The sequence below is a fragment of the Brassica rapa genome, chromosome A05 (assembly GCF_000309985.2).
Source record: "Brassica rapa cultivar Chiifu-401-42 chromosome A05, CAAS_Brap_v3.01, whole genome shotgun sequence".
In the NCBI taxonomy this organism is placed as follows: domain Eukaryota; kingdom Viridiplantae; phylum Streptophyta; class Magnoliopsida; order Brassicales; family Brassicaceae; genus Brassica; species Brassica rapa.
Genome location: NC_024799.2, coordinates 18,137,952 through 18,153,307, shown reverse-complemented (window position 1 = coordinate 18,153,307; position 15,356 = coordinate 18,137,952). Strand labels below are relative to the sequence as shown.

The window sequence follows — 15,356 nt, the reverse complement described above, 5'->3', positions numbered from 1 at the left end:
GCAATTCTCAGGTAAATTATGATCCGTTTTAATATTCATCATCCTAGCTGCTAGAGACAATTTAGAGAGACCTTCTCTACAACCAGTGTAGATTGGTTGATTTGCAGCATCTAGCATTTCATAAAACCTTTTTGCATCCAAATTAGGTTCTTCTACATTTCCAGTTCCATCTGCTATTGTTGTAGTTGTTTCTAAAAATGCATCACTAATCATATCTTGAACCCTATCATGATCTACCATCTGCTCCTCTTGATGATAATTATGTTCATTATGCACATGATTCAGTTCTTCATTATGATGAGCATCCTCAAAATTAGCATTACTACTACTAGCTTCATTTCCCCCATAACCCTCTCCATGTTGATACCAAATGTAGTACTGTGGTGTAAATCCTCTGTTTACTAAATGATTCCATACAGTTTCACTACGTGCAAATTTTGAATTCTTGCATTTTGAACAGGGGCAGAACATCTTACCGCTTTCCTGCGTGATCGGTGTACAGCCCGCCTGGTGCATGAATGTCTCTAGCCCGTTCAGAAATGCATTCGTCACTCTCCCGTCGGAATCTTTGTGCAAATACATCCAACTTCGTAACTCGTAAATACTACCGCCACCGACCATTTTTTCTTTTTTTTTTTTTAAATTTTTTTTTTCCGTTTGGGTCTTGTGAGGAAGAGAGTTGTGTGTTGTGAGGAAGAGAGTTGTGGGAAATGACATATATATAGAGAAATTTTCGAGTTGGGTAGTTGAAATATAACAACGATTTTACAAGGAAACTTTTACATGGATTTTACATAGTTTTTTTACAACGACTTTACAACGAACTTCGATAAGTTTTTCACCTAAATATAACGGTAACATGATTCGTTGTAATATCGATGTAAAGTTTTCTTTTCGACGTACTTACGTCGTAATATTACATGGGTTTACGACGAAATTTGGTTTCGTTGGTTTCGTCGTAATTGCGTTGTTAACCCACCATTTACTATTTCTAAGACAACGATAAGGAACCTGTGTCGTTCGTCTGTCTGCCAATTCAGTGGAACGACAAGGAGAAAGTGGACGGAAGTGCAGCTGGTTTGTACTTGAGAGGAACCTTTGACGATGATCGGAGGTTCCACTCAAGTATAAACCAACTGCACTTCCCTCCATTTTCTCCTTGTCGCTCCACTGAATTGGCAGACAGACGAATGACTCATGTTCGTTATCGTTATCTTCGAAATAGTAATTGGTGGCTGAATGAGGAGTTGTGTGTTGTGAGGAAGAGAGTTGTGTGTTGTGAGGAAGAGAGTTGTGGGAAATGACATATATATAGAGAAATATGGTAAGTTTTACATGGATTTTACATAGAAAATTTACAACGCGTTTACAACGAATTTAGGTAAGTTAAAGCACATTGAATACACGTTTTCACCTTTATATAACGGTAACACGATTCGTCGTAATGTCGATGTAACGTTTACAACTATTTCGCATTCCACGTACTTTCGTCGTAAACTTACATTGACTTTACGACGAAAACGTTTCGTCGTAAATTACCATGGAGTTTACGACGAAGTTATGTCTCGTCGTAATTGCGTTGTAAAGCGTATGTAAATTTACGAGGAAATTATTTCCTCGTAAAACGCCGTTGTTACTGCTACGTTTTCTTATAGTGTTGGTTTCACAGTAATATATGGCTTTTGATTAATTTACCATGTTCTCCTCTTAATCTATATGGTGAAGCTTTGAGTTTCATTCGATTTTGCTCTCTTTTTAAAATATGAAAAGCTTGGTCTTACTCTGTTTTGGTCATTCATTAACCTTCTGAGATGATTGGTTTAACCAGAGTGTAGTGATTTTGATGAAATCTTATAAAGCTCTGCTGTGTTTTTAGTGGTGGAAATTAAAAAAACATAGTTAGCTTATGTTTAATCAAGCTCTCCCAAAAACTCATCATTGTTTTGCGTATGAAGTAAAAACTCAAACAATCCATCTCGCCAAAAAAAAACCCATTATTATTTGGATACGTCGAAGAACGTACACATTTTCAAAGTAAACCTAATACATATACCTAATTGGTAATAGGTTGGTTGCGAGGATCGCCGACTCAACAGAATGGATAGCCCACTCTCTGACCAGCCCATAGAATATGCAGGTAAATATATAATCTTCTTCATGTTTCTCTGTGAAAAATAATAAAAATTTCAAGGGTCCAACAATTGGTTTGTTTTTCTTTTTATGCGGTTTCAGATTTTTTTTTGTTCAAGGCTCAAGATAACAATATACACATTTAAACTGTATTTAGAATGATATGGAAAAAAATGGCAAATCGTTATTCTACCATATGAACTATAATTTATCTTTACAGTGCAAAAGAGTGTATTTTCGAAAATACTTTTGTAACTATTTTTAAATTTTTTATGTTTAATTTATTAGTATTATTTTTATTTAATAAAATTTTAAACTTCAGTCCCAATTCCCCATCCTTACCTCTATACCCTAAGGTTTGGATTAGTTAGCCATAGAGGTATAAATGTATATTTACCTCTTTAACGAAACATTTTGGTCATCATCTTACCTCTTTGATCTTTACTGTAATATATTTACATATCTATATCTATGACAACAACCAACATAAATGCAAATAAGAAAATTAATCATAATTTTAATATATTTAAAATAAAAATATTATTGTTGAATTCAGAGAAATATATGATAAAAATGAATAAAAATAAAATAAAAATAAATATTTTTTTATATTTTTTATCATGTGTTTGCTAATTCGAACTTTTTTAAATTTTTTTGCCAAATTTGTTGTTTCTAATTATTTTTTCCAAATTTTCTGTTTGTAATTCGAAAATAATTTTTGAAACTTTTTTAATTTTTTTATTTTCAATTTATTAATATTATTTTTATTAGTAACATTTTAAACTTCAATCCCAATATTATAACATATCTAAAATCACATTTCTAATTAAAGTAGGGGTAATTCTCCTAATAGATCATTCTCAAGTTTTAGTCACAAAAATAAACCACATTAATGTAAATGACGAAAATGTTTCATTTAATAAGTAAAAAGATCCTAATACCAAATTACAGTGTCTGATTCCAAATTACCAAATTAATATAATAATATATTAAATTAAATTTTTTTTAATTTTAAGTAAAGTCTCAAACATATGAATAATTTTTTTTTAAAAATTAAATTATATATTGAATTAATAATTTATTTTTCCTTTGTTGATATGTAGAGATATTTGTTGTTAAATTTTATTTTAAACATGTTATATCTCTTAATATATGCAGTTACAATGTGATTATTTTAAAACAAATAATTATATAATTAAGATATAATTATATTTTTTCTTATATTATTATTTGTCTTATATATAGGGTTAACTAACTATTTTTTAGAAACAAAAAAACTCAATATACTAATTTTAGTTTTTTATTAAAAAGAAAAATTAATTTGTTTCTAATCTCAAGATCATATCTGTAAAATATTATTTATATTTTTTTTGCTGTAATTATAAAATATTATAGACAACTACATATATGCATGGTACACCTATTTTTCTGGGTTAATTTTGAAAATATATCCCTGTGTGTAATAATTATAGTTGGAAATACATGTATCTTATTATAATTTATAGTTTCTTTTGTAATTTATAGTGAAATCTTATATACAACATATTCCTCAAAGAATCCACAAACTTCAGGAAGGGATTTCAGTGCGCCCTATCACGGTATGTATAAGAAGTGTTTGGGACATCAGAAAACACCAAACAAATAATACTCAACTTTGCATCGGCTTCATGTGCTATGACCACCACGTAAGCCTTTAATTAAAACTTTAGCATATACATATATATGTATTTCTCAATCCAACATATTTGATTTAAACTACTCACTATTTACTTAAATGGTTCGGCACAACATAATTTGTTCACTTTCAGGGACAACTATTAGATGGTCGGCTCACCGGAAACATTCAGCCAAATGACCCAAAAAATATGATCGAGGGAGACATATATGAGTTTTCAGGGTTTTCTGTCATACATAATTCACGACATCGAAAACTCACCCAACTGCCGTATTACATTCAGATTGACCAAAAGACAATAGCATCAAAAGTTATAGACGTCGGTCCAATATTTTCAGTTCACCCTTTCTCTCCTCAGAATTACAAAAATCTATTGCGCTTAGCCACTACACCCACCTACTTACCAGGTAAGTAAGTCATCCCAATATTAATTAAACAAACATGGATGTTTATTTTAACTCAAAATCAATGTGCAGATGTTGTCGGGCAGATACTCATAATACAAAAAATAAATCCGTACTACCCAGAAATCAATACGGATGCCACGATTGGTCTACGGCTGAACAGGTAAGTCTAACACAATAGCTAAAAATGAAATCATAATTCTCTTCATACATAAACTTCAATCGCAGGTCGACAATGGTTAAACTCATACTACTGTGCGACAAGTAAGCAGCAGATTTTAGCATCCTACAAAGCAAGAAGAATAGGAAATTTAAAGTTGTCATCATCACAAGCATAATTCCTAAACTTTTCCAAGGTACATAATTGTTTTAAACACATCAAGAAATAATACATATCTAAATATTTTTTTATCGACAGAACAATAATATCTAATATTTTCCAGGCAAACTACTACTGAGTTCATCACCAGCATCAAATTTCTACTTCAACAAATCAATTGATTACATAAAGCATTTCAAAGGGCGAATAAGAGATCATTCAAAAGCATGCAGCAAAGAATGACTTTAGTTCATGCATCATTCGGATTATTATTCTCTTTTTCACACAATTTGATACCTAGATTTGTTTACATTTTAAACAATTTTATCATTGTTTTTTTAAAATCTCTACTTCTCTATAAAATCTAAAACTCAACTTATGTCTTACAAACTTTGCTAAGCAATTTAGATATATAGAGACAAAATTAAAAAGACATAATTCGCGCGTAGCGCGGACAAAGGACCTAGTATAGATACCAAGTATATTGTGAAGGCTCTTAGAACATGTCCAATGCAAAGTTCTCATTGGATGTCTAATAATTAAAAAAAAAAGCAAAAAAAAAAGTTGGAAAGAAAATTAGAAAAAAGAAATCTTATTTGAGGATCAATGAGAAACTCACAAAAGCTCATCCTTTCAAACTATAAGACCATGATTATCGGCAATCCTTAATGGGGTTTTTAAGTTAAATGACTGATTTAATTAAATCAAAAATAAATAAAAACCTTCTTACCGATCCTTAATTAGTGATTTTGGAGATCGATCCTTAATGGGATTTTTTCTTCTCTCTCTCTTTCTTTTCCTTTTTTTATATCGTCTTCTCCCTCTTCGTCTTCTCTGTCTGCTTTGATTTCTTTGATTTCAAATTGTGTTGATTCTCTGTCTTGGTGACTCCTTCTAGGGACTTTGTGATTACTCGAGATGGAAACAAGGTACATAGATTCTTAATGCAATTTTTTGGCTTTGTTGACTTCACGTAATTGATCACAATCGTTTATTCACTAGGTACCTGTATCGGAACTTGATCGTAATTGGGGGTTTGTGTGGTTCATCCTTTTGAGATGTGATTTGAAGTTGAGATTTTTTTTGCTGAAGTTTGATCTTTTATCTTATCATTACTGATGGGACAATGAGAAGCAACCAGTTGGGGGTTTGTCTGCTTAGCTATGAGATGAATCGGGGGTACTTTGCTGATATGAAAGAGTTTAAGGAACATGGTGGTAAGGTAATGATTGATGGTAGTAGTCACAATCAAAAGACCCGAGATTCTGGTTTTCTTTGTGCTTAGATATGCATGATCAATGGGGTTTGTGAAGTTTCTTAACTGATAATTGATGTTGTTGCAAATAACAGATGCGAATAAGACTGTGATTCCTGCTGTGTCAGCTGCGAAATTTCCGGAATTAGCTGTGACTCTTTCTAGTGGAAAAGTCTTGAAGTTGCCTGTTACTTCTGGTAGCAGTGAGGTTAACGCAGAGAGTTTGGTTGTTCCTAAGGTATCATTGGTGTGTCTGTCTTTCTGAGCAAGCTCCCAGGTACAGATAATTCCATACTGTTTTTTTTATTTGGTTGCATACTTCAATTGGAACCAAGAGAATGTTTAGTTAGCATTTGTTAAGAGGTGTGTAGGATTCATGGAAGTGTTTGTTGTTGAGACTAAGCAGTGGTCTTAAGATGAAGTGTTTTATCAGTGTGATTGTTGATAAATATGACCTTGTATTACGGCTTATCTCAATCTCTTATGCTGCTGGGATGTGGTTGATGTGTCTAACAGGAAATGATTAGTTCCTGGAGCAAGCCATTTCTTGAGTCCCAGTTCCTCATTCTGAGAGTTGACAAGTGCACAAGTAACATTATATCTATGTCCATAGTTACCGTTAGGATGAATTATTATTTTGATGAGGGCATTTTGATTAATAGGTTGCACAGGGAGAGGAGAAGTTGTTTGTCCAACGTGCAATGCTGATGGAGAGCCGGTGTTTTACAAGGAAAATCAGATGATGAAGTGTTCTGCTTGTTATGGAAGAGGTTTGAATGCTCTTAAAGATGGATCCGATTCAATGCAAAGTCGCATCCCACCTGGAGAAGATCAAGATACTTGACTACTTTCAAGTCCATGACATGGTTGGCCAAACCCTAGGTCTTGCTCCTTGTGACACTTGAAGTTCGATTCTTGTTTTAGTTTAAGAGTTTGTGATCATCTACTAGTAGAATTTAGTGACCATTTAATTAAAAAAAGTTAAATTTTTTTTAAGAAATCCAAATTAAGAAACTTCCATTGTAGCACAAAAATTAGGTGATACTTAATTAAAGTCCTTAGCTAAAATTTATTAGTTAAATAGTCATTAAAGTGTACTTAAGAAACCTTATGGGTTTCTAGGGATAATCATGTTCTAAGCAGTACCGGTCCGGACATCCGTGGTGCATAAAGCACACGGCCAATATGCTGCCCCTAACTATAACTTTTTTTATTTTTGTAATATGAATATATAAACAGACAATGTAAAATATTATCAAGTTTAATTTGTTTTCATAGAATAAAAAGTAAAAAAGGTAATACATTATTTATGAAAGATAACTCTCCTTGCTTTTTTTCATGCAAAATCATTTATCAGCTTCGAGTAATCAAGTTTTTCTGCTAATTCATGCTCTATGGATATCATCGACAGTCCATTCAAACGCTCCTGAGACATAGTCGAACGTAGATAATTCTTGATGAGCTTCAACTTTGAAAAACTTCTTTCTGCAGAAGCAACTGAAATCGGAATTGTTAGTAATAAGCTATCTCTGTGTTTGGATAACAACCATCCATTCTTTTTAGAAATTCCAACATCTGGATCGCCTTTGTAACTTCTTCTGGTAACATTCATTTTAGATATTGAAGTTCCATAAACAAGTGTTTTCCATCTACATCAAAATGTCCATCATGCTCTAGAGAATCTTCAAGCTTGACACAAGATATCATCAATTCATCATCTTTTGCTGACTTTAGCCTTTTCAAACCAAACAAAAGCCCAAAGATTTCTTCGTACCGCTGAAACTGCTCAAATCTAACCCCAAGTGACACTACAGCTTGATCCAAAATGTTGATGAAATAATCAATCCTAAAACTCTCTTCCACGTTTAGCTGGTAACTATCATCAACTTTTTCAGCATCTTCACCAAAATGCTTTTTCTTTTTTATTAACCGCTTTGGCTTTGAAGAAAATGTTGGTTCGATCTCCATGTCAATGGCAATTTGCATAGCTTCAGCTTTTGCTTTCTCAAAACCAGTTTCTCTGTAGCCTTTCAAGTAACCAACAAGCCCTCCTAACTGGATAATAGCAGCCTCAAGATCCATATCCTCTGATTGTAAAGATTTGCTCACTGTATTGACAACATAAAGCAAATCATACCAAATTACCATGCCAAACAAGAACTCAAATCTTTCAATTCCATGTGTTTCACTTTCTGCAAGACACTCAGCTTCACTACGATGTCCAAGATTACCACTGTTCTCTGCTAAGTAAAACAAAGCCTCTCGTATCTTTACAGCTTGAAACCTTATTGGTTTTACACTAGCAATACGACTTTTCCAACGAGTCTGTGATAATTGTTTAAGTGTAGTACCTTTCACCATCTCTCTGTAAACTTCCCAGTTGTTGGTTGATGAAAACAGATTGTATAAACATTGCACAGTGCCAAAAAATGAAACTGCTTTGTCAGTTGAAGAAGCCATGTCACAAAGAGCAAGATTGAGACTGTGACACCCACATGGAGTGTAAAATGCCCTTGGATTAATATCCAGCAGTCTTTTCTGAACACCCTTATGCTTTCCTTTCATATTAGACCTGTTGTCGTAACCTTGTCCTCTTACATCACCAATATTTAACTTAAGATCAGCCAATGCATTTTGAAGAGTGGTAAAAATTCCTTCTCCTGTTGTGTCTTTGATTTCCAAGTATGACAAAAAGAACTCCTCAACCTTAGGTGAATCCGTAGAAACATCTACACATCGAATTAAAAAAAAGTCATCTGCTCTTTGTGACTAATATCAGGAGTAGTATCCAAAATGATTGAAAAATACTTTGCCTCTTGAATCATCTTAAAAATTACCATCCTAATCTCATTAGCAAGTAATTCTATCAACTCATTATGAATCTTATGACTAAGATAATGGTACTGAGTTTCACCTTTGTCAATCCGTCGAATGTGCTCCTTCATTACTTCATCAAAGCCTCCAATCATCTTAATAAAAACCAAGAAGTTTCCACTGTTTGGATCACTTACCTTTTCGTCGTCTCCACGAAAGGCTAGATTTCTTTCTGCTAGAGTCTTTACCACTGCAATTATCCTCAACATAACATCTCTCCAATGTTTCTTCTCTTTGTTAATTGCCTCCTCCAAATGCTTATCAATAGTTTCACTCTTTTTCAGCCTCATTTCCAGCTCAATCCAGCGGCTCATGCAAACAATATGGTTGTAAGTAGTTTCATGGTTTTTCAGCCTATGTGAAGCATTTCTCCAATCATCATATCCAGTAGTTACCAATAGAGGAGGAAATGTTTCATGAATGAATAATTTACAGCAAAAACAAAAGATTTTATCTTTAGATTTTGAGTAAACTAACCATCTCCTGTCTTGTTTCTCTCCATTGCTCATCCTTCTTCTAAACATGAATAAGTGAAACATCTTTCAATACGATCTCTTGGAAAAAGATAATCAACTGGAGGTCTCTCAACCAAATAATCTCTCATTCTCTGTTCAATGTTCTTCCAATTTCCAAGATCATCCATATCAACATCTTCATGGAAGCTTCTAATATCATCAAATTTCTCTTGGGATTCTATGTTTTCATTCTCAGATTGGTCTTTGTCCACATTCATACAATCTGCATCATCTCTAGCAGTTTCTTCTTCACTCTTATCATGAACATCTTCTTCAATAACGAACTCTTCATCTTCTTTTTCCTCTTCAGCTTCAGAGTTTTCATCAGGTTTAGAAGTTTTAGTTATTGTGACATACTTAAGCATAGCATTGGTTTGAGATTTGATCACTTCATCTTGTCTGGCTTTTTTGTTCCTATTTTTAGCTCCACTTGATTGAATTCTTATTCTATTTCCTGGAAGCATTCTTTACAGACTACAATTCAAAAACATTAAAAAGAAAAACATAATTTAGATAATAGACACCAATAGATTACATATGCTAGAACATAAAAAAAAGTAAATCACAATCAAAAGTTAACGAAAACAAAAGAACAAAGAAAAAAAACTTGCATAGATTCAGAGAAGATGGAATATGGTTGATAGGCAGAGAAAAATAAAAAAGAAGGTTGAAGAAGAGAAGATGGAACGTCAATTGTTAGGGTAAACAAAATAGGTATTATTGTAAATCAATCTTCACGATCATCTTTTGGCTATTGGCAAAAGTTAAACAAAATTTTTTTTGGCAATTTGCCTTTATTATAGACGAACAGAGAAAATGGTAGGAGGTAGATTCGAACACTGGGCGCAGAGGAAAAATAAGATATATAATAGCCACTGCACTAAAGAAACTCGCTGTACAAACTGCTCCTAAAATATTTATAAACCTTGGCACCCCAAGCCCTTGCTTTATGGGCTTTAGCCAAGGGCCGGGCCTGCAACCAACATAACAATGAACATGTATATATAACCAATATATCAAGAAGTCTAAATAATAAATCTCACATTTCTAGAGCGAAATTTATTTGTGATTTGAAAAAAAAAAACTGTAGGCTTTAGAGAACATATCGGAGACTCGAATCAGTGGTTCTGTTTGAAGCTTATCAAGCCGGTTGAGTTTTACTAGTGCTTCAACTGTACACATTGCTAGCTGCGGTTGCGAGATAAGTAAAATACTTATACCATCGTCATAAATACTTAGCCGTGTTTGATTTTGATTCTTCATAAGGTAAAGAGAAATTAATACAAAAATGGTTGTTCGTTAATTACCTTAGTAGACTTAGAAGCTCCTGAGAGCATACTGCAACACTTGCTTCGCTCAAAACATTATTCCATTCACCACGTCTTCTTGCATTAGTGCATTTGTTCAAGTGTTTTTCTACTTGATTAGCCATTATCATGTACGTACAATGTGATATAGAAATCAAGGAATCGAATTCTCAAATCACTTTCGTATTGCTTTAGAAAAATAACTGAAAAAACTAAATCTTAATCACTCACACAATTCATTAGTGATTCAACAACATATGCTTCAATATATATGAGACTAGATAACTCCTAATCCTATTACTAATTGTTGGAACTCGTTTTTGAAAAAGTGGTGTGGGCCATTTTTCCGATGAGTTTTTCGACGGAGACGTCTGTCGAAAAGACCGGAATTTGGGCACGATGGAATCGTCACGTGAACACTATGAGTTAGTATATTTGTTGGTCAAAATCGGATTTGTGTTGAATGAGAAATGAATGTCCAAAGTGAATGATATACAAAGCTTGCAAAGCTTTTAGTTTGGCTAAATATAGAAATTAGCAAATGAGTCACTTTGAATATTTTTTTAACGTTGATTTATTATGACAAAGATTACATAGACAATCGACAACCGACAACCGACAATACTACCTGTCTTATAAAGATTTCATAGTCACTTTGAATATTTGGGTTTAAATTTAGATTTATATAGTTAGTTAAACATTATGTTTAATGACTTATACTTAAATCTTATTCATGATTAACTTTATATGTTTGTTGTCATATAAAATGTAACCCATTAAAGAAAATGTTATTGGTGTTTGATTTAGTCAAATATGCAAATAGTCAAATATGCAATATATTTTCTTTAAAGCTGACGTTACAAAACAGGTCTAAGGAATGAATTTTATTTATGGCATTTTGACATGGGTAACTCCTCCAGTTATGACTAATTATGGAAGTCTTGTGCTGATTATAAAAGTGAGCTAAAGTTATATTCTCAAGTAGAGGTTCATACGAACAAGTATAGTAAAAAGAATTAATCCACTTAGAATATTTGATTCTTTATTTTTGCGTCTTCTCTTCTTTTCTTTTTTCGAGTCTGGGCGTATACACAAAACTAGTTTCGGTAGGTTTCTGATAGAGTGACGCAAATCAAAAGATTGTTTGCAGTTGTATTTTAGGACTCATTACATTATCGAACCGTCGAACTAAGTGACGTATTTTGAGTTAATGAAAGAGATAATATTCCGACTTTGCAGTTGTATCATTCTTTTTCTCAATCGTTGGTATAATCTTATCAATTTTATTCTTTACAATATTCAGTTCTCCGTAGTTTATATAATACGGTTCTATCAGTCTCCTCGAGAATGAGTTGTCACCAATTGACTTCCAGTTTTCATTAAGTTTGGGAGAAGTCTGCCACATATAAATCATTTGCCAAAGGAAATACAATGTTTGTTGATATTGATCAAAACATTTATATATCGTCAATGCTTAAATGCAAGTTGTAAAAATATTTATCATCTTTTACTGACTTTAGCCTTTTCAAACCAAACAAAAACCCAAAGATTTCTTCGTACCGCTGAAACTGCTCAAATCTAACCCCAAGTGACACTATAGCTTGATCCAAAATGTTGATAAAATAATCAATCCTAAAACTCTCTTCCGTGTTTAGCTGGTAACTATCTTCAACTTTTTCAGCATCTTCACCAAAATGCTTTTTCTTTTTTATTAACCGCTTTGGCTTTGAAGAAAATGTTGGTTCGATCTCCATGTCAATGGCAATTTGCATAGCTTCAGCTTTTGCTTTCTCAAAACCAGTTTCTCTGTAGCCTTTCAAGTAACCAACAAGCCCTCCTAACTGGATAATAGCAGCCTCAAGATCCATATCCTCTGATTGTAATGATTTGCTCACTGTATTGACAACATAAAGCAAATCATACCAAATTACCATGCCAAAAAAGAACTCAAATCTTCCAATTCCATGTGTTTCACTTTCTGCAAGACACTCAGCTTCACTACGATGTCCATGATTACCAATGTTCTCTGCTAAGTAAAACAAAGCCTCTCGTATCTTTACAGCTTGAAACCTTATTGGTTTTACACTAGCAATACGACTGTTTAAGTGTAGTACCTTTGACCATCTCTCTGTAAACTTACCAGTTGTTGGTTGATGAAAACAGATTGTATAAATGTTGCACAGTGCCAAAAATGAAACTGCTTTCTCAGTTGAAGAAGCCATGTCACAAAGAGCAAGATTGAGACTGTGACACCCACATGGAGTGTAAAATGCCCTTGGATTAATATCCAGCAGTCTTTTCTGAACACCCTTATGCTTTCCTTTCATATTAGACCCTTCGTCGTAACCTTGTCCTCTTACTTCACCAATATTTAACTTAAGATCAGCCAATGCATTTTGAAGAGTGGTAAAAATTCCTTCTCCTGTTGTGTCTTTGATTTCCAAGAATGACAAAAAGAACTCCACAACCTTAGGTGAATCCGTAGAAACATCTACACATCGAATTAAAAAAGTCATCTGCTCTTTGTGACTAATATCAGGAGTAGTATCCCAAATGATTGAAAAATACTTTGCCTCTTGAATTTTTTTTTAAGATTACCATCCTAATCTCATTAGCAAGTAATTCTATCAACTCATTCTGAATCTTATGACTAAGATAATGGTACTGAGTTTCACCTTTGTCAATCCGTCGAATGTGCTCCTTCATTACTTCATCAAAGCCTCCAATCATCTTAATAAAAGCCAAGAAGTTTCCACTGTGTGGATCACTGACCTTTTTGTCGTCTCCACGAAAGGCTAAATTTCTTTCTGCTAGAGTCTTTACCACTGCAATTATCCTCAACATAACATCTCTCCAATGTTTCTTCTCCTTGTTAATTGCCTCCTCCAAATGTTTATCAATAGTTTCACTCTTTTTCAGCCTCATTTCCAGCTCAATCCAGCGGCTCATGCAAACAATATGGTTGTAAGTAGTTTCATGTTTTTTCAGCCTATGTGAAGCACTTCTCCAATCATCATATCCAGTAGTTACCAATAGAGGAGGAAATGTTTCATGAGTGAATAATTTACAGCAAAACAAAAGATTTTATCTTTAGATTTTGAGTAAACTAACCATCTCCTGTCTTGTTTCTCTGCATTGCTCATCCTTCTTGTAAAACATTAAGTGAAACATCTTTCAATACGATCTCTTGGAAAAAGATAATCAACTAGAGGTCTTGTAGGTGGACCTCTCTCAACCAATTAATCTCTCATTCTCTGTTCAATGTTCTTCCAATTTCCAAGATCATCCATATCAACATCTTCATGGAAGCTTCTAATATCATCAACTTTCTCTTGGGATTCTATGTTTTCATTCTCAGATTGTTCTTTGTCCACATTCATACAATCTGCATCATCTCTAGCAGTTTCTTCTTCACTCTTATCATGAACATCTTCTTCAATAACAAACTCTTCATCTTCTTTTTCCTCTTCAGCTTCAGAGATTTCATCAGGTTTAGAACTTTTAGTTATTGTGACATACTTAAGCATAGCATTGGTTTGAGAGTTGATCACTTCATCTTGTCTGGCTTTTTTGTTCCTATTTTTAGCTCCACTTGATTGAATTCTTATTCTATTTCCTGGAAGCATTCTTTACAGATTACAATTCAAAAACATTTAAAAGAAAAACATAATTTAGATAATAGACACCAATAGATTACATATGCTAGAACATAAAACAAGTAAATCACAATCAAAAGTTAACGAAAACAAAAGAACAAAGAAAAAAAACTTGCATAGATTCAGAGAAGATGGAATATGGTTGATAGGCAGAGAAAAATAAAAAAGAAGGTTGAAGAAGAGAAGATGGAACGTCAATTGTTAGGGTAAACAAAATAGGTATTATTGTAATTTATTTTTTTAATCATTTAATATAATCAGTTAGAAAAGGTAAATCAATCTTCACGATTATCTTTTGGCTATTGGCAAAAGTTAAACAAAAAAAAAAATTGGCAATTTGCCTTTATTGTAGACGAACAGAGAAAATGGTAGGAGGAAGATTCGAACCCCGGGCGCAGAGGAGAAATAAGATATATAATATCCACTGCACTAAAGAAACTCGTTGTGCAAGCTGCCCATAAAATATTTATAAACCTTGGCATCCAAGCCCTTGCTGTATGGGCTTTAGCCCAGGGCCGGGCCTGGTTCTAAGTAGCTCAAGTATTGCGTTTACTTTTAAATTTAATTAGTTAAACAAATATAATTAAAATATTAATATTTTGCTATTAAAAACCATATTCTGATAACCTAACCTATGGAACTGTTCTCATATCTTTTGTAAGATCACCTCCAACATGAAATTCAACAATAGATAATTTGGTAATAAAATAAGAAACATAATAAAAAGTACAGAAAGAAAAAGTGATGGAGTTCTAAAAATAGAGCTCTTTAGATACCAATAATTTTTTAGGACTTGTCTTTCTATGAATCACAGACTTTTTTTTTGTTTTAACTTGATTTTTTTTAAAATAAATATTTACTATGGAACACGTGAATCATAATTTGTTATGTTCTGTTCTGTTCTTTTATCTGGTGGAACTATATGCCTTGCACGAGATGAAATCAGCCGATCTCTAAATTACCAAGAGAGGGGACTTCTTGTAATAGTTGGATTTAACAGTTGCGACCTTTTTGAGCCTATACCTGTATGTGGACTGCTGAATTTTGAACTTAGACATTTCCAAAGTTTGTTTTGCCACAAGAACTAGAATATCCTTTTTCAAACTCTAATTTGGATGTTCATGAGGGAACGAAGTGTTGGGTTCATTTATCCAGCTCCGTCTGATTAATTTCTCAATATATTGTTCTCTACCAGAATTGTATAATTGCAAATGTTGCCAG

At 33.2% G+C, this 15,356-nt stretch overlaps 2 pseudogenes; both read right to left on the bottom strand.

Annotated features, from left to right (window-relative positions):
* Positions 1 to 7,007: 7,007 nt before the first annotated feature.
* On the bottom strand, positions 7,008 to 11,893 carry LOC117134005 (annotated as a pseudogene).
* On the bottom strand, positions 11,133 to 13,563 carry LOC103869004 (annotated as a pseudogene).
* Positions 13,564 to 15,356: the final 1,793 nt, after the last annotated feature.